Source organism: Globicephala melas, chromosome X (genome assembly GCF_963455315.2).
Source record: "Globicephala melas chromosome X, mGloMel1.2, whole genome shotgun sequence".
Classification (NCBI taxonomy): Eukaryota; Metazoa; Chordata; class Mammalia; order Artiodactyla; family Delphinidae; genus Globicephala; species Globicephala melas.
The window spans coordinates 35,203,422-35,229,195 of NC_083335.1; the positions used below are offsets into that span (position 1 = coordinate 35,203,422).

The window sequence follows — 25,774 nt, forward strand, 5'->3', positions numbered from 1 at the left end:
CTATTTGTAAATGGGATAATAATCCCCTGTCTTCCAAACTAGTAAACAATGGTGCAAATGTTCTCTCTAAAATGTCAGACAGTTGGCTGGGGGAATGTTTTGTTCCTGGGTAGTTGTTCTGGAGGGTTTCTGAGGACAAGAAATTAAGCAAGGCTTATTTTGACCCTGAAAAAGTGAAAAAAGAGCAGCTAGAAATAGTGTGGATACACTTGGTTTCCTTTTTGTAGATGTAGCTCTTTTATCCTCTTCACCCGGGGTGTGGTTAAGTGGAGAGGAAAAGGTGGGGTACAGTAGGTGATAAAGGTAGCCAGAACTGTCAGCATTAATGAATAGTGTAAGTGATAACGATCTTGAAAATTCAACTAGTTTCTTGTCTGATAAGTACCTCTATATCTATATTTGCAGACATCCTTATACATAGGTATAGATGTAGACATATGCATACATACAAACAAAAACTGATAGCTTCAGGCTCTTCCCTTTACACCTTGTAAAGCTGGAAGAACTTCAGTAACCTAGGACTGACTCAGTGTTCATAGGAAGTTACCTAATTGAAAAGGTCTGAGCTCAGTGACTGCTAGTAAAGGAAATTGACAAGAGTACTCTTTCATTATGTGTTCTTTTTCATTTTGGTCTGATTTACGTGCTACACTGGGTCTGTTCTGTGTCTGTGGTTTTTTTTTTTTTTTTTTTTTGCGGTACGCGGGCCTCTCACTGTCGTGGCCTCTCCCGTTGCGGAGCACAAGCTCCGGACGCGCAGGCTCAGCGGCCGTGGCTCACGGGCCCAGCCGCTCCACGGCATGTGGGATCTTCCCGGACAGGGGCACGAACCCGCGTCCCCTGCATCGGCAGGCGGACTGTCAACCACTGCGCCACCAGGGAAGCCCTGTGTCTGTGTTTTAATTCCACCACTAGACACTAAGTTTATTGAGGGCAGGGATGATCATTTCTTTGATTTCGTTTGTGTTAACCCTATTGTACATGACAGTGCTCTGTCACTGTAGGTACCCAGTGAATTATATAGCTGAGAAATGATTAGTTATTTCTGGTATTACAACAAGATCTTGTAAATAAACATGACAAACTTGTTGGTTGAAGTCCTGAACTTTCTAGGTCAATCTCGAAAAAGGAAGTTATACGACTGCCATAGCAAAATTCATAGGCATATTATATATAAGTGGGTGGGCCTGTTGGAAATTGGATGAGTAATTCCACTTCAAAGAAGTAACATACAAAGGCTGTAGCTCTATGCTCTCCAACTGTGGGCCTCCAACCACGTACAGTGTCACCTGAGATGCTTATTAAAGATTCATATTTCTCAGCCCTGCTCAGATCCAGGTATCCATATTTTAACAATCACCCCAGATGATTCAGATGCATACTAAAGTCTAAGAACAACTCTAGCCTGTAACCTGAGGTGGTCACACACACACACAAACACACACGTTGTTACCTCCAGTAATTCTATGGGAAAATACAAAACAGCGAGTGAAATGACATGTCTGTTCCTAGCAAGAAGAGGAAGCTAGTCCTCCATTATGCATCAGACAACTGGAAGCATACTGGCATTTTCTTTCTTTTGGTGATATATTCTTGGCAGTTTTTCATGGCTCATTTGCAATTATGGTCTGTCTCTTTTGAAACCCCGAGACAGTTCGCCAGCATTTTATTTTTACCAACAATTTCTTGAATCTCTTAGGAACAGTATTTGTAGGACTGGCTCAGAAACAACAATCGGGGCCAGTAAGATGTCATAGTGCTGCGGTGACGTTTCCTTATCAGTTATGAGCTTTTTTGCCATTACACCATCGTGGAAATGCAAGGCATTAAGTGAAAACCCTGCATTCCTGTAATATTTCATAAGTGGGGATGGCTGGATGGGGTCTTAACGTAGTGAGAGGCGAGATAAAGGGAAGAGAGGCGTTAGCTGGGGCTGGGAGAAGCAGGATGTCTTAGGCAAAGAACGTTAAGATCTCTCTCTATAGGAAGAGCAGTGAAGTCCGAAGATGAATATCTTGAAAGGGCAGCTGGAGGACGACCCGAGGGGAACTTTCATTCTGGGGTGGAGTTCTGGGAAGCGAGCGCAGGTGCGGGAGTGGGTCCGTTCTGCACCTCGCTGAAATCAGGCGCCCGGACCTCCCGAAAACACGCTCAATCACTCGGCCCCGGGGACTGGAGCTGGACCCTGCGGTGAGCCCGCGGGGCGCCGTTAGCCGGCTCAGCTCCCCCGGAGCACACCGAACACCCCCCCCCCACCCCGCCGCTAGCAGCCCGCTCGGGCCCTCCTTTTCGGCTGACGTCGGGGTGAGCGGAGGCGGGAGCGTGGGTGGGCCGAGCGCGCCTTCGCCGGCGATTCGGCCGGCTGTGCCACACCACCGCGCGCCCCCGCTCCGCCCGCCCCTCCGGGCGCGTCTTTTCCGGGCCCGCGCCACGCTGCGCCTCGCCCCGCCTCCTCCTCCGCCGGCCCTCCGTGTGTGCGCGCGCCGCTGCGGCTTTTTCTCCGGCCTCCGTGGCGCGCCCCTCCTTGCCCCAGCGCTAGCGGGCACGCGGCTCCTTTCCACCAGCCTCTCGAGTGTCGACCGGCTGCGGAGACGCCGCAGGCAGCGCCTCCGGTGAGTAACCCCAGCCGGCGAGGCTCCTGCCCCGGCAACCCGTGCCCTGTCGCTGTGCCGGGGCCCCCGCTCCGGCCAAGCTATCGTCCCACACCTGAGCCCGGAGGAGGTTGAGGGGACGTTTCCATTACCGGAATCCGCTCGCTTTCTTCTGGAGCTCGGGCGTTCTACCCTCCCGCCTCCTCCGGGGCCGGGAAGATTCCCGAGGTCCCGGTATCATCTCCTTTGCTGAGGTCTGGGGTCCTCGAGACCCTGGCCTGCCTCTTCTTGCCGCTCACCGCCCTCCGAGAGCCAAAAGCATCTTCCCGATCGGGGTACTAGGCTTTGCCATGACCCTTTCTTTCCAAATGAGCACATCAAGGGCTCGCCAGACCTCCAAACGACCTTTAGGGCGCTCCTGGACCTCAACTCCATTTTGTCCCCTTCGAGTCTCTCTATATCTGAGAGCTAGGGGATCTCTCTGGCCCTAGAAGCATCCGCCCTTCGAATTTGAGGGATGCCCTAGCTTCCGATATACTCTTAGCTTCCGTATCTTTAGGTAGGTTAGAAAAACGGCTGGTTTCTAGCAGAAACATGCTCTTATTTTTTCCTGTTCTACCTATCTACATCCTTGTCCTCCATGGGTGCTGTATATTTAGCATCAGCTTTATTCACTTCCTCTTCCTCTCATTCGATTGCCCTACAGAAAGAACTGTGGTCGATGTCAATAGCACAGAGAAGAATCGAGGAGAATATGATTCACTGCCTAGCCCCCATTAAGGGGTTACATATTTTAAATAAGACGTCATTTCTTCTCTTCACTCCAGCCATCTCCTCCTTCAAAGGCATTTTTTTTTCACCCTCTTGAAATGACTTTGCTCTCATCGTTTTCACCTTAAAAAAAAAATCATCCCTCTAAGAAACGGCGAGATGGAGAATAAGGGCTAAATGGCATTTAAATGAACCCCTTTGAAAAAGTAAGCAGTCTGCTTTATTGGTTAATGGTTTGATCAACGCCTCAGTTTCCTCATTTACAAAAATGAGGATGTTGAACGAAGGTTCCTTCTAGTGTTTTGATTCCAGGACCTCTAAACTCATGCTTAGTAACATGTTGCAGCATAACGGAGATTTAACCTGATGAAATCCTCATTTCCCGGTAGTTGCTTGTTGCTACGTTACTTTTTCTTTTATATTGCCTGTAACAGATAGTTTTACCTGCTCTTGGTACATAAGGCTGTAAGCAGAGATCCAATGACTGTACTGTCAATGAGCATATCAATCAAGATTTTAATAGTGTGAGGCCTCTTCCTCGGATTGTAATAGAGCTCATCTTTACGATTGAAAAGAAGTGTGAGACTTGTAAGAATAATTAACACCCTCTCTGCCATTTAGGTGGAGGATGAAACATTAAACTGTTAGTCTGCTCGCACCACAGAATAAAGTACTTTATTGTTCTGATAGGAGAAGTAATTTGACACCTAAAAATCCACAGAAGGTGTAATGCAACAATTAACATCTTGAATAAATTCAATTTTCCCCCTAAAACCCCTATTTTAAAAATAAGAGATTCAGATTAAGATTTTTTGTTTGAGTGTTTTGGGTAGGGGTGGGATGGGTGGAGAAAGGACAGGCTTGCCCAGTTCAGTGAGAAGAGAAATGAATTGGGACTCTGGAGAGGCTCAGGCGCCAGTTCCAGTGCTAGCTGATTGTATAACCTTGAATAAGTCACTTTACCTCTCTTCATTTTTGCATCTGTCAAAGGGTCTTGATGTTGGCAGAATAATCCGTATAAGTCCCCCAATTTGAAAAATACATATATATATATATATATATCTCACAATTTGCATTAAGGCTGTGCCGTAAATCCTTAGTTAAACTAAGCTAAGGTAAATCCTTAGTTATTTAGAACGTTTTTCTGAAAGATCTGCTTACACTGGTTCCAATCTATATATGCATAATTCTTAATTCATCCTTATCAAATGAATTACTATATGTGGAAGTCTATAAATTGGGAAGCATTTTACAAAAGTCAGGATTGCTAACTTAAGCTTGCAAGTGAAGGGTGTGCATACCACACTTTATTATTATTTTTAAACATTCAGGGCTTTTAAGAAATTTGTACGGGAATGTATACATACTGCCTTGTAACTGTAATTGGCTAGGCGCTTGAAAAGAATATGCAGGCATCTCAGTCATTCATTCATTTGTTCGTTCATTCAACTTATCTTGTTCCTCCATCTGTCACGTATTTTGTGCCAGGCCACTAGGATATGATGGTTAAGAAGACAATCCTTACCCTGCAAGGTTTAGTTTTATAGTTCAGGATGGAGGTGATGATGGTGGAAGTTTTGGAGAGACAGTTTGTATGTCAGTTTATTTTTATTAACAACAGTCAAATCAGGGACAGAAGCAAAATCCTGGGGAAGTTAAGACTCCCCAGGGGAGGAGGAGATGATTGTAGCCTGTAGGCTCTCTTCTTGGCATTTCTTTTTTTTTTTCTTTCCTTGACTTTCAGTTTTTGAGACTTTAGCAAAAATGAAAGCTTTATTTTTTCCACTCCTGCTATTGGTTGGTCTTATATATTCTTTATCTTCCTTTCTCTTTTAACTGTTTATTTTAAGATAGTTGTAGTTTCTCATACAATCATAAAAATAATCCCCTTTAATTTTCCCCAGTGGTAACATCTGGCATAACTGTAGCATAATGTCACAAGGAAATTGAGACAGATACAGTCCATCCACCTGATTCAGAGATCTCCAGTTTTACATCCACTCACTTGCGTGTGTGTATTTAGTTCTATGCAGTGTTACCATATGTGTAAATTCGTGTGACTACCACCACAGTCAAGATACAGGACAATTCCATCACCCCAAAGGTCTCTAATGTTGCCCTTTTATAGCCACAGCCATCTCCCTCGCTCCCTGATCCCTGGCAACGACTGATCTGTTTTCCTTGCCTATAATTTTGTCATTTCAAGAATGGTATACAAATGAAATCATGCGATGTGTAATCTTTTGAGATCGACTTTTTTTCACTCAGTGTAATTCCCTGGAGATTCATGCAGGGAATGTGTCTTGTATCAATAGTTCTTTTTCATTCCTGAGTTGTATTCCATGCTGTGGATGTATACAGTTTAATCGTTCACCCATCGAAGGACATCTATTTCCCGTATTTTGTAACCTATTATGAATAAAGCTCCTATGAAAAATTGTGCACTGGTTTTTGTATGAACATAAATTTCCATTTCTCTGGGATAGTTGCCCAAGAGTGCAATCGCTGTTCGTATGGTAGTTGCATGTTTAGTTTTATAAGGAACTGCCGAACTGCTTTCCAGAGTGACTGTGCCATTTTACATCCCCCCGCCCGTGCCCCAGCAATGCATGAATTGTGCTCATCCTTGCTGACACTTGGTGTTGTCACTATTTTTTATTTTAGCCATTCTGATAGATATGTATATAGTGATATCTTGTCATAGTTTTAATTTGCATTCCCCTGGTGGCTAATGATGTTGAACATCTTTTCATGCGCTTATCTGCCATCTCTGTATTTTCATCAGTGAAATGTGTGGTCGTGTCTTTTGTCCATTTTCTAGTTGGATTTTTTTTTTTACTGTTGAGTTCTGAGAGTTCTTTATATATTCTTAATACTAGTGCTTTGTTGGCTACATGGTTTGCAAATATCTTCTCCCATCCTGCAGCTTGCCTTTTCGTCGTCTTCACAGGGAAGTTTCGCAGAACAAAAATCTTTAATTTGGATGAGGTCCAGTTTATCAGTTTTTCCTTTTATGGATCATGCCTTTTGTGTTAAGGGGTCTTATGTACCTTTGTTATTTAATTTTATTCCTTGCTGTTCTGTATAACATCCAGTACTTCTGTAAGCATTGTGAATATTTTTTTCTTTGAGCAATCCTGGAGCTCAGATGTATTCTTTGAACTAGTGGTCTTGATGGCTTTCAGTGTGTGTACATACTCATACATGGTCTCACTATATTAAAATGGCTGCCATCCTTTTGTGCCTTAAAATATAATTTCTGCCTTACCGGGCAGTCAAATGAAACATAAAAATTAATATTTTAAAATTAAGTAGACACGTCATATGCCAAGGAGATTTTTGGTTTCACTTTCTAATTTTAAAATATTTTGGCAAAACTGTATAGTTTCTAATCAACATTTGTGGTAAGTAGTCCAAAGAAAAACAATCGTGTTCTCATTTAAATGTACTTTGAAAGTCTGCTTCTGCGTTTTAAGTAGTGAAGTTGCGAATATGATGATAGATTTAGTAGGCTTTTGCTACTCAGAATAGTGAATAGAAGACTGTTGAATTTGTCTGTCTAGACTGCATGTTTTTCTTTTATAGTAGCTACTTAATGTTCATTTTAATTATCTTTTAGAATAAGCATTAGTTTTAAGATGACTTACAGTGTTATATTTTGAAAAATAGATGTGCTCATATTATGAGAACTTACAGGAAGAGCTTAGTGATCGATTTTTAGAGTATTCATTTCTGTAAGGTGGTACTGAAATTATTACTTGTCCCTTCAGTGTCACCATATTTGCTCAAATAAGTGTATAGCCAGGGTAGTGGATTTGAAAAAGATCAATCGTTGGTATAAGACAAGGGCTGGTAAAATACTGCCGGTGGCCAAATCCTGCCCACCACCTGTTTTTATGAATAAATTTCTGTTGGAACACGGGCACATCCATTCATTTATGTATTGTCTGGCTGCATTCAAAATACAGTGTCAGAGTTGAAACAGAGAACTTATGACCCTAAAAGCCAATTTACTCTCTGGTAAATTTTACACAAAAAGTTTGCCCAGAGATAACGCAACCTTAAAAATTATTGAGTCTCTATGTTATAAAGGAAATTTGACAAACTTTACCTTGACTTTTAGTATCTTTTAGGTATATTTCCATGGGAAATTGTGGTTCAGAACAGTGTATTCATTTTCTTTAACTAAGTCTGAAGGCACTGTGGTCTAGGAGCAGCATTAAGGAATGGATAGAGAGTTGGGAAGGTTGATGTTGTTGTCGTCAAGTGTGGGGTATTTCAGTGTGAATGTCAATCTACAAGTATGGCAAATAGTGAGATTCAGAAGCAGGCCTGTCCAGTTGCGATGTCCTTTGGAGATCCTGCTGTAAGCCAGAGCGGTAACGACAGAGCCAGGTATATGGCAGCACTGTTGCTCCTGCTCCCCAAACTTCTGTGATCTTTTTTTTTTTTTTTTTCCCGGTACGCGGGCCTCTCACTGTTGTGGCCTCTCCCGTTGCGGAGCACAGGCTCCGGACGCGCAGGCTCAGCGGCCGTGGCTCACGGGCCCAGCCGCTCCGCGGCATGTGGGATCTTCCCGGACCAGGGCACGAACCCGTGTCCCCTGCATCGGCAGGCGGACTCTCAACCACTGCGCCACCAGGGAAGCCCTGTAATCTTTAAATACATAGTAGTTTGAGCCTATCAAGCTGACCTTAAGACTGGCTGGTTTATTATTTTGTTTGCACAGCTTCCTTTCGTACATTAGAAGTTCACACTTTAGTTCTTTTAAACGTCCTACCTACAAGTAATGTTGAAAATGGAAATTGAGTTAGCACTGTGGGCTGTATATTTGGAAAGAAATGGATCTCAGCCTCACATCATACACAAAAATACATTAAGGATGTATTTTAAAAATTTCTGGAAAGCACAAGACACCATAACAAAGTTAAAAAGGCATATGACAGACTGGGGGGAAATAACTTCTACATATGCAGTGGAAGCTTTTATTGACTTTTACTTAACTGACTCACCATATTAAACGATACTCATTTCTTTCGTAAAATACACTGTGCCCTGAACACTTGATATTAGTAGGTTGGTCTCAGGTAAGCCAGGCTTGTGGACCCACCAGTACAACAGATGCTTTTATTACTGAACCTATATATGCTCGTTGTTCTTGTTTTTGTAAATACGTAATTTATTTTCATATTTTATAATGTGATACAGTCTGAGTAGTGGGGAATTGAAGTTCTTACTGAAAATTTACATATGAAATGATATGTATCTGGTATTTGCTTCAGATTATATGGGAGTTGAGGTACGGAGTGCATAGAGATGTGAAAGAAATAAAATTCAGCACGTATAGATAATTGTTGAAGCTGGGGGATAGGTTTATTATAACAAAACAAATGGTATGCTTTGGAAAGAGTTGATGAAAGCAAGTTATTACTGTATAATTAGGTGTGGGTAAGACAACGATAGAAGATTTGTATAAAATAAATATAAAAATCTGAGGGGTTCTCTACTCATAGTTCCTTGCAAGTGTCTTTTAAGTTCTTTGACATTCTACATTATCTAAGAATTCAAATTAACTTTCTTTACAATCCAGGGACCTGGAGTTAAAGAAAGGTCTTGGCTTCTTGGCCCTTTATCAAAAGTTTGACGAATGAGTGTACATTTACCACTGATAAAATGAAGATAAAATGAAATGTTTGTCATGTGCATATTTTCTTATGACTGTTCACCTTAGTTGACCTTTTCAATTAGCTAATCAAGTGTTCCAAATAACATTAGATAAAAAGGTTTCTACTGTGTAATATCTATGATATGTAAAGAGCTCCTACAGATCAATAAGAAAAAGGCACCTGTTAGAAAAAGTGGCACAGGGTTATGAATTGGCCTTTCACATAAGAAGAGATTGAAATGATGATTAAAAAAGAAAAGATGCTCAAATTCATTCTAGTAATTAGGGAAATGAAAACCTTTTTTTTTTTTTTTTTTACCAAATACATTGGCAAAAACTATAATATCCACTTTTTGAAAGAAATGGGCACTCTCATACACTGTTAATGAGAGTGCAAATTGTGTAGCTTTTTGATAGAGGGTACCAAAATCCTCTCATTTTTTAAATATGCATGTATTTTGGCCCAGCAATTCTGTAGGAAGCTATTCTAAGGAAATATCTGCACATTTGTATAAAGATGCATACAAGATTTCAATGCAGTGAAACTGGTCATAACAGTGAAAACTTGGCAGCACCCTAAATGTCCATCAGAAGGGGAATGATTTAAATAATGGCATGCTGTTCTGTGGAATAACATGGGGCTATTAAAGGAAAGAAACCCTTCAGACCTATATAAACTGACACAAGAGTTCCAAAATATGTTGTTAAAGGTGGGGGGGGGGCAGAGGAGGGAGTTATAGAACAACAGTCCGTATACCATGATTCCACTTATCTAAAAGAACAAAACCTTACCATGCGTATGGATAATACAAAAAAGTGTGATTGATACGCACCACAAATGGTTATCTCTGGGGCAAAAGGGAGTGGTGTTAGAGGAAGGCAGTATAGAGATACTTATACATTTTACCCTATACAATTCTACAGTGCATTTTAATTTATGATTACTGTTTTGATACTAATTATACAGATTCATCATACGCAACATTACACACTGGAGGATAATTACAACGCGATTCTGAAATGGAGTGAATGCCTTGTATTTAGACAGCACTCGGGTAGTTTTTAAAAATAATTTTCTCCCTTTGTTAAAGTAGTATTTGTATTGTCTAAATTTTCTGCACTGAAAATATGAGTATAAAGAAGAATAAGAGCACCATAATCCCATACCCAGGGAGCTCTATTGTCAACTTCTGGGTACACGTTTGTGTACACACATGTTTGGATGCTTGCATGCACACGTGTGCACACATACATGCACGTGTGCAAACATACGTATCTTCTTTCTACAAAAATGGGTTCTTACTGTGCATACCTATTTGTAATTTGCTTCCTTTAACTTGACTCTATACTGTGAGCATCTTTCACGTTTGGTAACTCTGAATAAGTGAAAAAGACATTTTAGTGGGAAGAAGAACAACACTGTGCCATGTAAGTATAGTGTTCCACTTAAAATAACTGGTTTCTAGGACAAACTATAATCTTAAAGTCATGGCCACCAAAAGTAAATAACCAAGGAATTAAAAAATCCTCAATGTTAAACCAGTTCAGTTCTGTTTGGAATTTATGCACATGTTGTTTAAATTGTAGTTACTAGTAATGATGTATAAGTGCAATGTATTAACATGTCATTAGGAATCTTTTGGGTGGGGTTTGGTTTTAATGAAGATTTTAAAACTGAACTTGAACAGTTACTTTGGTTCAAAGAAAAACCAACCGGTCTAATTTTTGGTAAATGTGTGGGCTTAGTTGTGTTCTTTTACAGCTTACAAAAGTAAAGAAAATCTAGGTCTCTGTGGCAACGTGAATCTTTGTGTATGGTAACTCAGTCTGTAGTATATAAAATTGTACATTAGGAGAACTGTGTTGGATTTGGGCAAGTATGTACGTATTCTGCTCGCATGTCCTCTAGAAGCATTTATTAAGCACATCCGCCCTAGGCTCATTATAACCTTTTCTGGGTTTATGTTGTGGGACTTAGAGGTGAAAAGACCTTAGTTTATGATGAATTCAATAGAGTATTTAACAAAAGAAGATTCTACCTTGTAGACGATGGTGTTAATGTGATGGCTTAGCGTAGCTGCTCATATTTTTGTTATGGCGATTGAAATAGCATCGCTGCTCTCCAAGGCTGTGTATCTTGTGCATTTTGGCCTTTCTGGAATTGATTTCACAGCAAGAGGATTTTTCTTTCATAGGCGCTGTGAAGTTAGCAGATTTTATGTGGGAGTCAGAATAGAGGTTTCCCATTTCTCAGTTGACTGATGACAGAGACATGTGAGATGAGGCTAGTAACAGAGGTATTGAAAATATTTATGGTGGCTTCTAGTGGTTGTTAAGAAGTTAAGGCAGTGGAAGGCATGGTGAAATACCTGTTTTCTCTTAGGTATCCTGTTTATTACCTTCAACATGTGCCTAAAGCGTTTTAATACTACAAAAAAAGTAATGATAGGGTTTTGAAGGACCACTCCCCTGGGGGTACCCGAGTGGTGAGTCATCAGAGAAAGCCTGCAGAAATGGGCAGAGCTGCTCCTGCTGAAATGGTGATCATTCGTGATTCTCAGAATATGTTAGTCATTTCTGCTTCTCAAATGAACTGAAAGCTGAACGTTTCCCGCAGACAGGAAACAGGAACTTGTTTGAATGAGCTTAAAGTTCAGTTATGGCTTTGGAAACAGAAGAGAAGACAGAACTAGCACTAGTATCTCATGGGACGCATCCAAGTAAAAGATGCTGTGTTCCCCATGACCACTGAAGATACTAAGTTGAGACATAGCTTAAAAGAGTAATTGAAAAATCATCACTTGACTGGGGGGTAGAACTGGGCAGAACTAGCCATAAACAACTGTCAGATGAATGTGTTTCAAATAGAGCAGAAAAGAGAAAAGCAGGCTAGGATAATGGTATTCTTGTACTTGGAACCGCAGAGACCTTCAAGATTTGCTGCAAGGTTAGTTTAGTATGCTTTAAAGCCTTTGGTGAAATATTTGGGATTCCGTTTGTGCCCAGGCACTTCCTTACAGGAGTAGGTTGGAATTTCTGTGAAGCAGGTGGTTTCCATACTCTGGAAACTAGAAAAGTCATGGTTCAGGCTCACTGTTTGGTGAATTATAGCAACCTGCAGATGGGAAGCTGTGTAGTGTTTATTTCCCCCAATAGAAAGAAATGTCAGTATTAGCATATTCATTCAAATATAGTTACACATTTTACATTTTCAAGCAGAATGACTGAACTCGTAAGGACATTATATAACACCGCTTTTCCACCAGCAAATTTTGGATTCCTCTGCTTAGATTTTGTTTTTAGTGTCAAGTATAAAGGCCAGGGTTTTTATGTGGAAGCAGGTTTTTAATTTATGTACATATTTACATTAATTTGAATATTCTCTTGATCACCAAGAGATTGTTGAATATTAAACTGTTAGTAAGGGAGTAGCTTTCTTTAGGAAGTATCCTCCAAAGAATTTACTTCTTTACAAGTAATTTTAGAAAAGACAACTGCAAAATGGAAACTTCCCTGGTGAATCTCCCACCTTTTTTTTTTTTTTTTTTTTTGCGGTGCGCGGGCCTCTCACTGTTGTGGCCTGTGCAGAGCACAGGCTCCGGACGCGCAGGCTCAGTGGCCATGGCTCACGGGCCCAGCCGCTCCGCGGCATGTGGGATCTTCCCGGACCGGGGCACGAACCCGTGTCCCCTGCATCGGCAGGTGGACTCTCAACCACTGCGCCACCAGGGAAGCCCCCACCTCCTTTTTTAATCCATGTTTTGAAATGGAGTTCCCCAACCTCACTGTTAAGCCTTTCTTTTATGGCCTGAGTAGAATTGAATGAGGGGTGATCCTCAACCCCAGAAGTACAAAGTGTTCATTGGGGTTAAAAAGATACTTGTACTTGCCCTGCCGGCTGACTTGAATCGTAGCTCAGTAGGGTCATTCTGGAGTCACTGTAAGCCTAAGGGCTCTGCAAAGGTAGAAGAATATTCTACCTGGCTCTTGGAGGAAGAATATTCCAGTGCTCAGATAGCTTCCCAATCTCTATCTTGTCTCAGTGGTACCCTGCATTTGAGCCGTTGTTACTTGGTTATATGAAATGTTTGTGTGGAGTGATTGGCCTATGATTGCAGTGATATAGTACATGTGGTGCAATGGGAGAGTCATTCCTAACTTAACTTTCAGACAGCTGATCTTTTTCTCAAAAAGCCCCTAACCCTAAAGATTGTAGGGTTTTTTTTTCACCTCTTAGGGAGAAAGTGCTTCCTTACAATCTAGCTTCTAATTGTCCTCAACTGAGGAAGACTATTGACCACCTCCCTCCCTGCCTTTGACTGAAGGGTCGTGTTGCTTAGGGCACTGCCCACAGGAAAGAGGAGGTCAGTGCTGTACTAGGGCATGACCAAAGGAGTGAGAGTTGGCCATGAACATATGGTCTCTAGCCAGAGCGTACCTTGAGTTTTGAAAACTAGGAATCTCAACTCCAGTTTGTTCTTTAGAGACGTATTTTAAAAACAAGCTGTAGCCTATTGGGCCCCTAAGCTAAGAGTGTGTTGAGAAGCCTTGCAGTGTTGAATCTGATATCACAGTCTCTGGTGGAAATCTGCAAAAGTGAGTCAAAACTGGGTGTTTTTCCGAAGACAGAATTGTTGTTATGAAACACATATATGTTACTTTAATGACTTTGACGAGATGGAAGCAACTCATTTTGAAGCAGCTAATTTTGGCTGAAAGAATTGCTTTTCAACCTAGAGTTGATTTCTTTAATTTTGCATCATTCCTAGCTAATGTGACACTAAGGTCATTTTATTTGTCTGGTCTCTTCTAGAAGTCATAACATTTTGTCATGAGATCATGAGAAAATGTTTCTTCTGCTTTGAGAGGAGTGAGTAGGAGTCTGCTTAGGATGGAAAATCAATTCTTAGGTTTGTTGCCTCTGCTGCTGACCTCTGCCTCCTGTGTGAAAGAAAATCAATGATGTTTCAAAGTCATACAGTTACATATTTGGGTTGCATAAAATTGTTCTGTGGAATGAGCTAAACTTTTAGAATTTGAGTTTGGTACTTGGCCAGATCTGGGGACATGTCCTGCAATTGCTAGACCTTTTTATTTTATTTTTATTTTTATTTTTTTTTAAATATTTTTATTTATGTATTTATTTGGCTGCGCCGGGTCTTAGCTGTGGCATGCGAACTCTTAGTTGCAGCATGTGGGATCTAGTTCCCTGACCAGGGATCGAACCCAGAGCCCCCTGCATTGGGAGCGTGGAGTCTTAGCCACTGGACCACCAGGGAAGTACCTTGCTAGACCTTTTAAAAAAAAAAAATTTTTTTTTTCTTGCTTTTACCGGCAGTAGCCCATTGCTGATGAAAGATCAGGATGTTGCCTGGACTTGGCACCAGGCACCGAACCTCAATGCCTTTCTCTTCTACTTTCAGACATAGCAGCCCTGGAAACCGTAAGATCGAGGTGCTGGAAGCATTCTGATAATCCCTTTTCTTATTCTTTAAAAATCTGGCCTGTTGCTGTCACACAACCATCAGGCCTCAAACAGAGAACGTTTGTTTTCAGAACCTCCTCTGTGTTGACCTTAGTTTTGCTTTTGAAGAAGAGTAAGCAGCAGGTTGCCCCGTATAGTACATGAGAAAGAGAACCGCCTTTACCTTTTACTGCTGCTCACATTGTTTGCAGATGCTTCCAGGAGGATTGAATTATAACCTAATTTAAAGAGGATGTATTTTCGCTTAACTATACACAGAAATAACTGCAAAGGGATGTCTTAAAAGCAAATTACACATTGTAGGTACAGCAGAAGTTAAATGCTTTAGGGATAAATGGGTGATATCTGCTGGTCGGAAATATCAACACTGTTGAAGTTATAGCAAGTTTCTTGGCTGACGTTTTTATGGGGACACATAACTCCCCTTCCTTAAACAGTGTTTCATTGAGATGGGAAAAAGACTTCTGCTCTGCTTGGGAGTTTTTAGTACACTGGTGCTTCTCTTTAAATCTGTTTTTGAAATTCTTGTTTTGGATCTCATCTTCTGCAAAAGTGCCTTATATTGACACATTGTCAGTACTCAAGTAAGGAAACCTACAAGTAAGGAAACCTACAAGTAAGGAAACCCCCCATGGTGTGTGTTCTGCAGTGGAACTAACCTATTCCAAATTTTACACTTGCTGGAGGAGTATTATAACCAGAAGGTTATAACCTGTTTGTAACAGAGGGATAGTAGTCTGCAGATGAAATTGATCCAGACCTTTTAGTTTTCTGTTTGTGTTTTTAGCTCTGCATTGTCCTTTCCTTTATTCCTTTTCAGAACCTCACTTTCAGGCTTTGCATAATTTTCCTTGCCCTAATATTTAAAGGAAATTGTAAAAAAATCCATTTTGAGCAAGCCAGCTGGTACCTACGCATTAACAGGTATAACTGGATAATCCCAGAGGGTAGCTATTATTATTAACTTTTTAAAAAAGTCTGGTTGGGCTATTATTATAGGGTTGAGGGTTGGCTCATGGGTATCCCTCTTTTCCTATTATACGTATATGTCTGCTCTCTATGTTAGTCTCATGTCCTCTTAAAATATTGTCTATTGAACAGTAAGCTCCAGAAGGAGTGGGCTTGGTAAACGCTCATTGAATTTTTCTTGAACGAATGCATGTGCATGTACCTGTAGCTGCCCAGGATTTGGGAAACTAAATTTTTTAAAATTTTACAGATGAAAAGGGTGGTTACTGGCTATACTTATTTTTCATTTTTTTTCCCTCAAATGCCCTTATGGTGGTTAGTCTTCAGCAGTGATGATTACAAAACCAAAGAAAATAGAGACTCAACCGTTTGTTTCCTGCTTCAGTGAGCCTATGCCCAATAGGATAACATCACTTTCATATTATGAAAGTCACTGCATATGTCATTAAGTCTTTACAACTTTTGGTTGTCATGCTAGAAGGCATAGCTTCTTCCAAGACTTCTTTCTACCAAAGAAGTTTTATTCCACCATATTCTTGTTTAAATGTAGGAATCTCTTAACCAAATGGATTTTTTTCTTCTGGATTTAAAAAATGTGATCTTAATACATGGCTTATTTTTTTAAATAAATGTTTCATTTTGGAATAATTTTAGATTCACAATGAATTTGTAAAGATAGTTCAGAGGTCCTGGATATTTTTCCCCAGCTCCCCCTAATGTTAACATTTTACATAACAGACACTGGTGCAGTACTCTAGAATTTATTTGGATTTCCCTAGTTTTACTACCAAAGTCTTTAATTTTTTTCCTGTTCCAGGATGCAAAATTGTTATACATGTTTATTTTAGAAAACATGTATGGATAAAAAAACAAAACAAAGTACGGGTAGTGCCCGTACGCAGAGACAACTATTGAGATTTTTTTAGTATATATCCTTCCGTATCCCCCAAACGTTTTTGGATTCCCCTAAAAAACAAAATGTGTTTTATATACTGTTTTGTAATTTGCTTTTTTACACTTAATATAGCATTTAAATTTTTTGTGAACATCTTCCCATGTCTTCTATTTTTAATGTAGTTTAATCTATTCCCTATCCTTATTTATTTGTTTATTTATTTGGCCATGCCAGTGGCTTGAGGGATCTTAGTTCCCTGACCAGGGATTGAACCCAGGTCCCCGGCAGTGAAAGCGCCAAGTCGTACCCACTGGACTGCAGGGAATTCCCTGTCCTTAGTTATTTTGTTTCCATTTCTTTGTTCAGTTAATTCTTCATGATTTAAGGCCAAACTGTGCGGGTGTTCTCAACGTTTCCCCCCCCCAACAAACCTGAGAAATAGGACACTCCTATCAGTAACAATGGCTCATTAACCCAGTGATTCTAAATATGTGTGTATTAGGTTGAACCATTTGAAATTGCTATATTTGTGGATGTAACAGCTTTCGACTATTGGCAATTTTATATGGTTCAACCTAATAGTTTAAAAAAGCTTTCTAGGTCATTCTGATCCCTTTCCTCCATTCTCACTCCACTGAGAACCCCTGGCCTCTCACTCTACTGAGAATCTCTGCATTTAGAATGGTGAGCTCTGAAACATTTCACCAGGCAAAACTGTTGACAAATCACCTTCCAGGTGTCTCTGATAAACACAACATCCTTAAGACTTATGCCTATGTTGATGACATATGCAGAGAACTTGAACTCCGGTGAATTGCATCTGTCCATCAGCATGTGGAAAATAGACTTCTGAGCATCTAGCCTAAGCTCTGGAAAATACAGGCAGACTGATGGCTCCGAGTCCTGGTTCTGTATCTGTATTGGATAGCCAGGGGCACTGGCGCCACCCAGTGGTACCTTGTAGACGAGCAGCTGATGTTGCTCTTACCTCTACTTTCACTTTTTTCTTTCTTTCCTCTTCTCCCATGTTTATGGTCTCACCTTCCTTTTCTTTTCTCCATCTGTGCCAATTGCAGTAAGGGGTTTCCTTTAGCCCAGCTGATGAGAATCAGAGCGCTACACTAGCCATACAATTTTGCTGTGATATCCTCATTTAAGTAAAGGCTTTGGAATATGAGACATGAAATCATACGTGTAAACATACTGAGCAGACTGTTATTCGCTCTGCTTATGAAGTCATGATTCCTACCCAGAATGGGAGTAAAATTTGTACTCTGCCAGAATGTGGTCCATCTTGTGTTTAATTTCAAGCTTGTCAGTGTATGAGAGGAAGCACGCCTATGTATCTCAGATGTGAGGAGGCATACATACATAGAGTGAAAGATTTAACTGGGAAATCATTCTTTGGTTTCCTTCGTCTTTAGTGTGACTTGTTATTTCAGTCAAGAACTATTTAGTAAGCACCTACTGTGTACCTGTACGGTGCTAGGTTCTGGGGATTATAGCAGCGATGGGGACAGAGATGACTTCTGTCTTTAAAGAGCTTACAGCCCAGCCGGGGAACAGAAACTTGAACGCGTTTAGGTGCTGTGCTGGGAGAGGAAACAGCAGAGGCACCTGACGTAAAGCGGGGAGGTCAAGGAAGGCTTTTTAGAAGCGTCATTCAAACTGAGACCTAAAGGAAGCCAGGAAAAGGGAGAAGAGAATGTTCTTGGCAGAGAGAAAAGGATGTGCTAGACGCAGAGGTGAGAGATTAAGCTACGTGCTTTTGAGAAGCTAAAAGAAGTTTGTAATGGCTCGGGCTGTGAGATCAACTCATTTATAAGTTTCACACCAGTGCCGGGAGGTAGGAGTAGTATTCCCTCCATGTTAGAGTTGTAGCAGATGAGGCACAGAGGGCACAGAACTTGCCCGAGGTCACCCCACTCCAGTAAGTTGTAGCGCCAAGAACTGGACCCAGGCCGTCTGGCTCCAGCACGTTGGCTCACAACTACCTCAGCAGGACGCTGCATTATAGATACTGGAGCTTCACTGTCCTCCCCCCCTCCCCGGCTCCCCCCCCCCTTTACCCTTTGATGAAGCATAGCGCCTTATCCTGTTCATCTGTGGTCTTCTTAAGGGCCAAGTTAAATCTTTCTTAGTAAACTGAACGTTAGGCTGTACTGGGTACAGCCTCTTCCAAGAACTGGAGCTTACAAATAATGTGAAGAAGTCCTTAAGCTTACAGCATCTGGGTTAGCCCGGAAAGTCTCGGGTTTGCTTTAGTCTTTTATCATTGATTGGGAATCAAATACCTCATTTGATGTGCAACTCTATGGTTGCTAACTCATATTTTCCAGAAAATCATAGATGGGAAGTTGTAATTGGTCATATTTTAAAAAAATGAGTGTAAGGTATGTATTCCCCACACGGCTAGAATTTTTGTTTGCTTGCTAAAGTTGATTTGGCAATATCCTTTTCTCTGACTTAGGTTAAGTTAGTGAGAGGGTAAACACAACTTCTTAAATAGGACTATAGTCTTTAAAAGTCATGAATTAAAAACCTATTCATGGAGATATTTTCTTACAACAGATCTGATTTGTCCTTTATGTACTTAATATACAAGTGTGCGCTTTGTAAGATGAGGAATTGACTTCAGTTTGAAATTATTAATTAAAGTTTAATTCTAGATTTTAGAAGTTGGGTTATAAATACTCAGTTGTATATAAACTATTTAAGATTGTTGTAATTTGATATCGTTGAAACGATTGTTGTAATTTGATATCGTTGGAATGAAAAGGGGTGTGTGTGTGTGTGTGTGTGTGTGTGTGTGTGTGTGTGTGTGTTAGATGGCACAAAGCTGGTTGTTTCATTTATTTTCCCATTTGTATATGACTGTGGATTCAGTCAGGACTTAGTACTTGGAAGTGTCTTTCCAGAAGTGAAGGTAAGGCTTTTGCTGATGTAGGCATACATTCTTGCCTTGTTCTCCGTGCGACCAGAGTTAGGGTTATTACTGGGGTCATCATTACGGATGTTTTTGCAAAAAGGCGGGGGGACACTGATAAGAATTACTCTGGGACAACATGTGTAAACCAGGGGACAGACCTAGGCAAGCTGGGAAATTTCCAAGTACTAAGTCAGTCGGGTTGAGCCAGTGCTTCTGAAGCTAAGCTCACAAATTGAGGTAACCAGCAGCCACAGGTAGCTTTCCCTTTACTTTGGAGTAAAACCATTAATTTTCCAGTAAATGTGTTATCGTATATTGCAGTGGAATTGTATGTGTAGCAGCTGTGTTCCTGTTAGAAGTTTGAGCATGGTGAACTCAGTGCTGCTAGGCCCTGTCGAGGTTATTGCAGGACACAGAGCTGTGTGGGCCTTACAGGAAGTGAGATTACTTAATGATACTTTACTGTTGCCTGAAACATTTTGAAATGAAAACTTTGAGGGAAAGAAATGATTCAGCCTTTTCTGCCTCCTACTGCTTTTTGAAGTCAGCTAGTACACATTAGTAAGCTGATACCACAGTTGATTGGAATGTCTGAAGCAAGACATTCTTAGGTAAAATGATATCCTCTAAAGTTCTGAGTAGTTGGTCCCAGAGTTCAGGTTGTAAACAAGTGGGTACTGATGGAGAGCTGACTTCTGAAATCCCCTCCCTTCACCGTCCCTCTCATCCCCCATGTGGCAAGCAAAGAAGGGATACCCAGTTGGTACCTTTTGCCCATGACACCTTCATCTGGGAGGCCTCAATTCCCATTAGGGGGCTGGGTCTGGTTAGCTGAAAAATGGTTTCCTTGTGGGGCAGAGGAGTGTCAGTATGACTCTTCTCATACCTATTAAATCTTAGGCTGGTATCATCTGGCATTTGAGTTCCTGTTTGTTTTAATACGATAAGTGAGTGGAACTCTGGGCTTTAAGGAAATTATTGACACAGTATTTCCATCTGTATGGAACCCCTCATGATTATCTGGCTTTTTGATATTGTCTATTCACTTGCCAGTAGTAGTCAATTTTTGTTAGTCGCATTTTGACAGAGGGTACCACGGGGATGCTTAACTTTAGGAAGCATTTAACATTGTAGTTACAGCAAGAAAAAAACCCACTCATTTTATCTCGCTTCATAGATCATATTACATGAGCGAAAGAAGTTTATTTTACTTTGAGTCTAGTTTAAAAACATAAGTGTCAAATCTTCTTTCCGTAGTGAGGTTGAAGTCAACTTTTGGCTCCTTTTGTAGCATCTCTTCACCACGTGAATAGGGCCAAATGCCTTAAGGGCCATACTCATTGTCACTTATCAACACACGCATATATACACAGACACACGCTAGAATTCGTTGAGACTGGTGCTATATTTTCTACTTATGTATTGAATGATAAAAGTAATATGTTCACTGTAGAAGTTTTAGAAAATGTAGGGGAAAATAGAAGGACAAAACTAAAAATCACCTATAATTCTACAACCCAGAGATTAACATTTCAGCTTGTAGCCTGCATATATTTGGTTAAGTTGCATCTTAAACCAATTTCACTTCATATATCTTGACCGTTTTCTCATATCCTTAAATATCTTTTTTTTTTTTTTTTTTTTGCAGTACACGGGCCTCTCACTATTGTGGCCTCTTCTGTTGCGGAGCACAGGCTCCGCGGCCATGGCTCACAGGCCCAGCCGCTCGGCGGCATGTGGGATCCTCCCGGACCGGGGCACGAACCCGCGTCCCCTGCATCGGCAGGTGGATTCCCAACCACTGCGCCACCAGGGAAGCCCTCCTTAAATATCTTTGACAACACTGCACTTGATGACTGTGTAGTATTCAGTCATAAGGATACATCATTATTTTACCAATCTCCTCTTGGGCATTTGATGTTGTTTCTAGTTTTTCTGTTATTTATATCACAATGGTGACTATTGTCTACATTTTTTGTGTGTGTGCATCTCGGACTATTTCCTTAGGCTATTCGTAGAAGTAGAGAGTGAAATTATTCGGTCATGAGTTATGTAAGACTTCAAGTGTCCGGATGCCTATTGCCAAATTGCTTTCTATAAAGCTTGTACCAATTTACACTTCTGTCAACAGGATAAAAAGTGCCTTTCTGTATACATTTGGCAACAATGAGTAATTTATTCTTAATTGGCACTACTTTTGATGGCTCCCCAGTGCATTGCTGTCTGTTTCAGCAAATAAAAATTATTCCTGGCAGAAATGAAAGTGGGGGATGTAATATCATAAACAGTAGTACTACAACGAACTGGCGGCCCCAGATACTTTGAGAATTGTTGAAGCAGGCCATATTTTAGCTCTAAGAGTCTGTGTTTCTAAAAATATATTTTTCTTTTTCAAGTAGTTTATCAATCTCATCTTTAATGTAGAGAAAAATGCTAATACTTTTCTTCTAAAATTATTGCTTCATGAACTGTACTTTGCTGTACAGCAGAAACTAACACAACACTGTAAAGCAACTATACTCCAATAAAAATTAATAAAACATTATTGCTTCATGAGTGCTTACTGTTCATTACGTTAGTGCTTTCTGTATGTATATTTATTGAGTCATGCCTTTGAAAAGAAAATGTAACTTCTGGCAAAAATAGTCCAAGTTTTTGGAACATTTGGTTTGTTACACAGCAGTAATTTCTGGTCAAGGTCTCTTAAATTAACAAATACTTCTTTCAACTACTATTCAGTTCTTTAGTATTTTAGTAAAGGCCTTGTGAATTCGGAATCACCCATGTATCACCATACTGCTTGAGTAAACTTGGAAGGAAGAAATTTGGTAAGTCCAATGTTTGATATTATGCAATCGATTTGTCCAACACATTTTCTAAAATCAGTATCATAAGATTGCTGGTCCTAGAGGGCAGACAGCAGAAGCAAGAAGAACTACAATCCTGCAGCCTTTGGAACAAAAACCACATTCACACAAAGATAGACAAGATGAAAAGGCAGAGGGCTATGTACTAGTTGAAGGAACAAGATAAAACCCCAGAAAAACATCTAAATTAAGTGGAGATAGGCAAGCTTCCAGAAAAAGAATTCAGAATAATGATGATTCAGGACCTCGGATAAAGAACGAAGGCAAAGATCGAGAAGATGCAAGAAATGTTTAACAAAGACCTAGAAGAATTAAAGACCAAACAAACAGAGATGAACAATACAATAACTGAAATGAAAACTACACTAGAAGGAATCAATAGCAGAATAACTGAGGCAGAAGAACAGATAAGTAACCTGGAAGACAGAATGGTGGAATTCACAGCTGCAGAACAGAATAAAGAAAAAAGAATGAAAAGAAATGAAGACAGCCTAAGAGACCTCTGGGACAACATTAAACGCAACAGCATTCACATTATAGGGGTCCCGAAGGAGAAGAGAGAGAGAAAGGGCCAGAGAAAATATTTGAAGGGATTATAATTGAAAACTTCCCTAACATGGGAAAGGAAATAGAGCCACCCAAGTCCAGGAAGCGCAGAGAGTCCCATACAGGATAAACCCAAGGAGAAACATGCCAAGACACATAGTAATCAAATTGGCAAAATTTAAAGACAAAGAAAAATTATTGAAAGCAGCAAGGGAAAAATGACAAATAACATACATGAGAACTCCCGGAAGGTTAACAGCTGATTTCTCAGCAGAAACTCTACAAGCCAGAAGGGAGTGGCATGATATACTTAAAGTGATGAAAGGGAAGAACCTACAACCAAGATTACTCTACCTGACAAGGATCTCATTCATATTCGATGGAGAAATCAAAGCTTTACAGACAAGCAAAAACTAAGAGAATTCAGCACCACCAAACCAGCTCTACAACAAAGGCTAAAGGAACTTCTCTAAGTGGGAAACACAAGAGAAGAAAAGGACCTACAAACACAAACCCAAAACAATTAAGAAAATGGTCATAGGAACATATATATTGATAATTACCTTAAACGTGAGTGGATTAAATGCTCCAAACAAAAGACACAGGCTAGCTGCATGGATACAGAAACAAGACCCATCTATATGCTGTCTACAAGAGACCCACTTCAGACCTAGGGACACATACAGACTGAAAGTGGGGGATGGAAAAAGATATTCCATGCAAATGGAAATCAAAAGAAAGCTGGAGTAGCAATACTCATATCAGATAAAATAGACTTTAAAATGAAGAATGTTACAAGAGACAAGGAAGGATACTACATAATGATCAAGGGATCAATCCAAGAAGAAGATATAACAATTATAAATATATATGCACCCAACATAGGAGCACCTCGATACATAAGGCAACTGCTAACAGCTATAAAAGAGGAAATCGACAGTAACCCAATAATAGTGGGGGACTTTAACACCTCACTTACACCAATGGACAGATCATCCAAAATGAAAATAAATAAGGAAACAGAAGCTTTAAATGGCACAATAGACCAGATAGATTTACTTGATATTTATAGGACATTCCATCCAAAAACAGCAGATTACACTTTCTTCTCAAGTGCACACGGAACATTCTCCAGGATAGATCACATCTTGGGTCACAAATCAAGCCTCAGTAAATTTAAGAAAATTGAAATCGTATCAAGCATCTTTTCTGACCACAACATTGTGAGATTAGAAATGAATTACAGGGGAAAAAAATGTAAAAAACACAAACACATGGAGGCTAAACAATACATTATTAAATAACCAAGAGATCACTGAAGAAATCAAAGAGGAAATCAAAAAATACCTAGAGACAAATGACAATGCAAACACGATGATCCAGAAACCTATGGGATGTAGCAGAAGCAGTTCTAAGAGGGAAGTTTATAGCTATACAAGCCTACCTCAAGAAACAAGAAAAATCTCAAATAAACAATCTAACCTTACACCTAAAGGAAGTAGAGAAAGAAGAACAAACAAAACCCAAAGTTAGCAGAAGGAAAGAAATCATAAAGGTCAGAGCAGAAATAAATAGAAACAAAGAAAACAATAGCAAAGATCAATAAATCTAAAAGCTGGTTCTTGAGAAGATAAACAAAATTGATAAACCATTAGCCAGACTCATCAAGAGACAGAGGGAGAGGACTCAAAGCAATAAAATTAGAAATGAAAAAGGAGAAGTTACAAAAGACACCACAGAAATACAAAGCATCCTAAGAGAATACTACAAGCAACTCTATCCCAATAAAATTGACAACATGGAAGAAATGGACACATTTTTAGAAAGGTATAACCTTCCAAGAGTGAACCAGGAAGAAATAGAAAATATGAGCAGACCAATCACAAGTAATGAAATTGAAACTATGATTAAAAATCTTCCAAGAAACAAAAGTCAGGGACCAGATGGCTTCACAGGTGAATTCTTTCAAACATTTAGAGAAGAGCTAACACCCATCCTTCTCAAACTCTTCCAAAAACTTGTGGAGGAAGGAACACTCCCAAACTCATTCTATGAGGCCACCATTACCCTGATAGCAAAAGCAGACAAAGATACTACGAAAAAGAAAATTACAGACCAATATCATGATGAATATAGGTGCAAAAATCCTCAACAAACTACTATCAAACAGAATGCAACAACACATTAAAAGGATCATTACACCATGATCAAGTGGGATTTATCTGAGGGATGCAAGGATTCTTCAATATATGCAAATCAATCAATGTGATACACCATATTAACAAATGGAAGAATAAAAACCATATGATCGGGCTTCCCTGGTGGCACAGTGGTTGAGAGTCCACCTGCCGATGCAGGGGACGCAGGTTCGTGCCCCGGTCTGGGAAGATCCCACATACCGTGGAGCAGCTGGGCCCGTGAACCATGGCCGCTGAGCCTGCGCCTCCGGAGCCTGTGCTCCGCAAAGGGAGAGGCCACAACAGTGAGAGGCCCGCGTACCACAAAAAAAAAATAAAATAAAAAATAAAAACCATATGATCGTCTCAATAGATGCAGAGAAAAGCTTTTGACAAAATTCAACACCCACTTATGATAAAAACTCTCCAGAAAGTGGGCATAGAGGGAACCTACCTCAGCATAATAAAGGCCATATATGACAAAGCCACAGCAAACATCATTCTCAATGGTGAACAACTGAAAGCATTTGCTCTAAGATCAGGAACAAGACAAGGATATCCACTCTCACCACTATTATTCAACATAGTTTTGGAAGTCCTAGCCACGGCAATCAGAGAAGAAAAAGAAATAAAAGGATTCCAAATTGGAAAAGAAGAAGTAAAGCTGTCACTGTCTGCAGATGACATGATACTATACATAGAGAATCCTAAAGATGCCACCAGAAAACTGCTAGAGCTAATCAATGAACTTGGTAAAGTAGCAAGATGCAAAATTAATGCACAGAAATCTCTTGCATTCCTTTACACTAATGATGAAAAATCTGAAAGAGAAATTAAGGAAACACTCCCATTTACCATTGCAACAAAAAGAATAAAATA

The 25,774-nt window shown here is 40.2% G+C and overlaps 1 protein-coding gene across 5 annotated transcripts in view; it reads left to right on the forward strand.

Moving 5' to 3' along the window:
- Positions 1–2,440: 2,440 nt before the first annotated feature.
- ACSL4 (acyl-CoA synthetase long chain family member 4) overlaps positions 2,441–25,774 on the forward strand; it is a 76,260-nt gene continuing 52,926 nt past the window's right edge. For all 5 annotated transcript variants that reach the window (XM_030835764.3, XM_070044701.1, XM_070044700.1 and 2 more), the window contains exon 1: positions 2,441–2,612. The gene's annotated coding sequence lies outside the window, so the exon portion shown is untranslated. The remainder of the gene's footprint in view (positions 2,613–25,774) is intronic.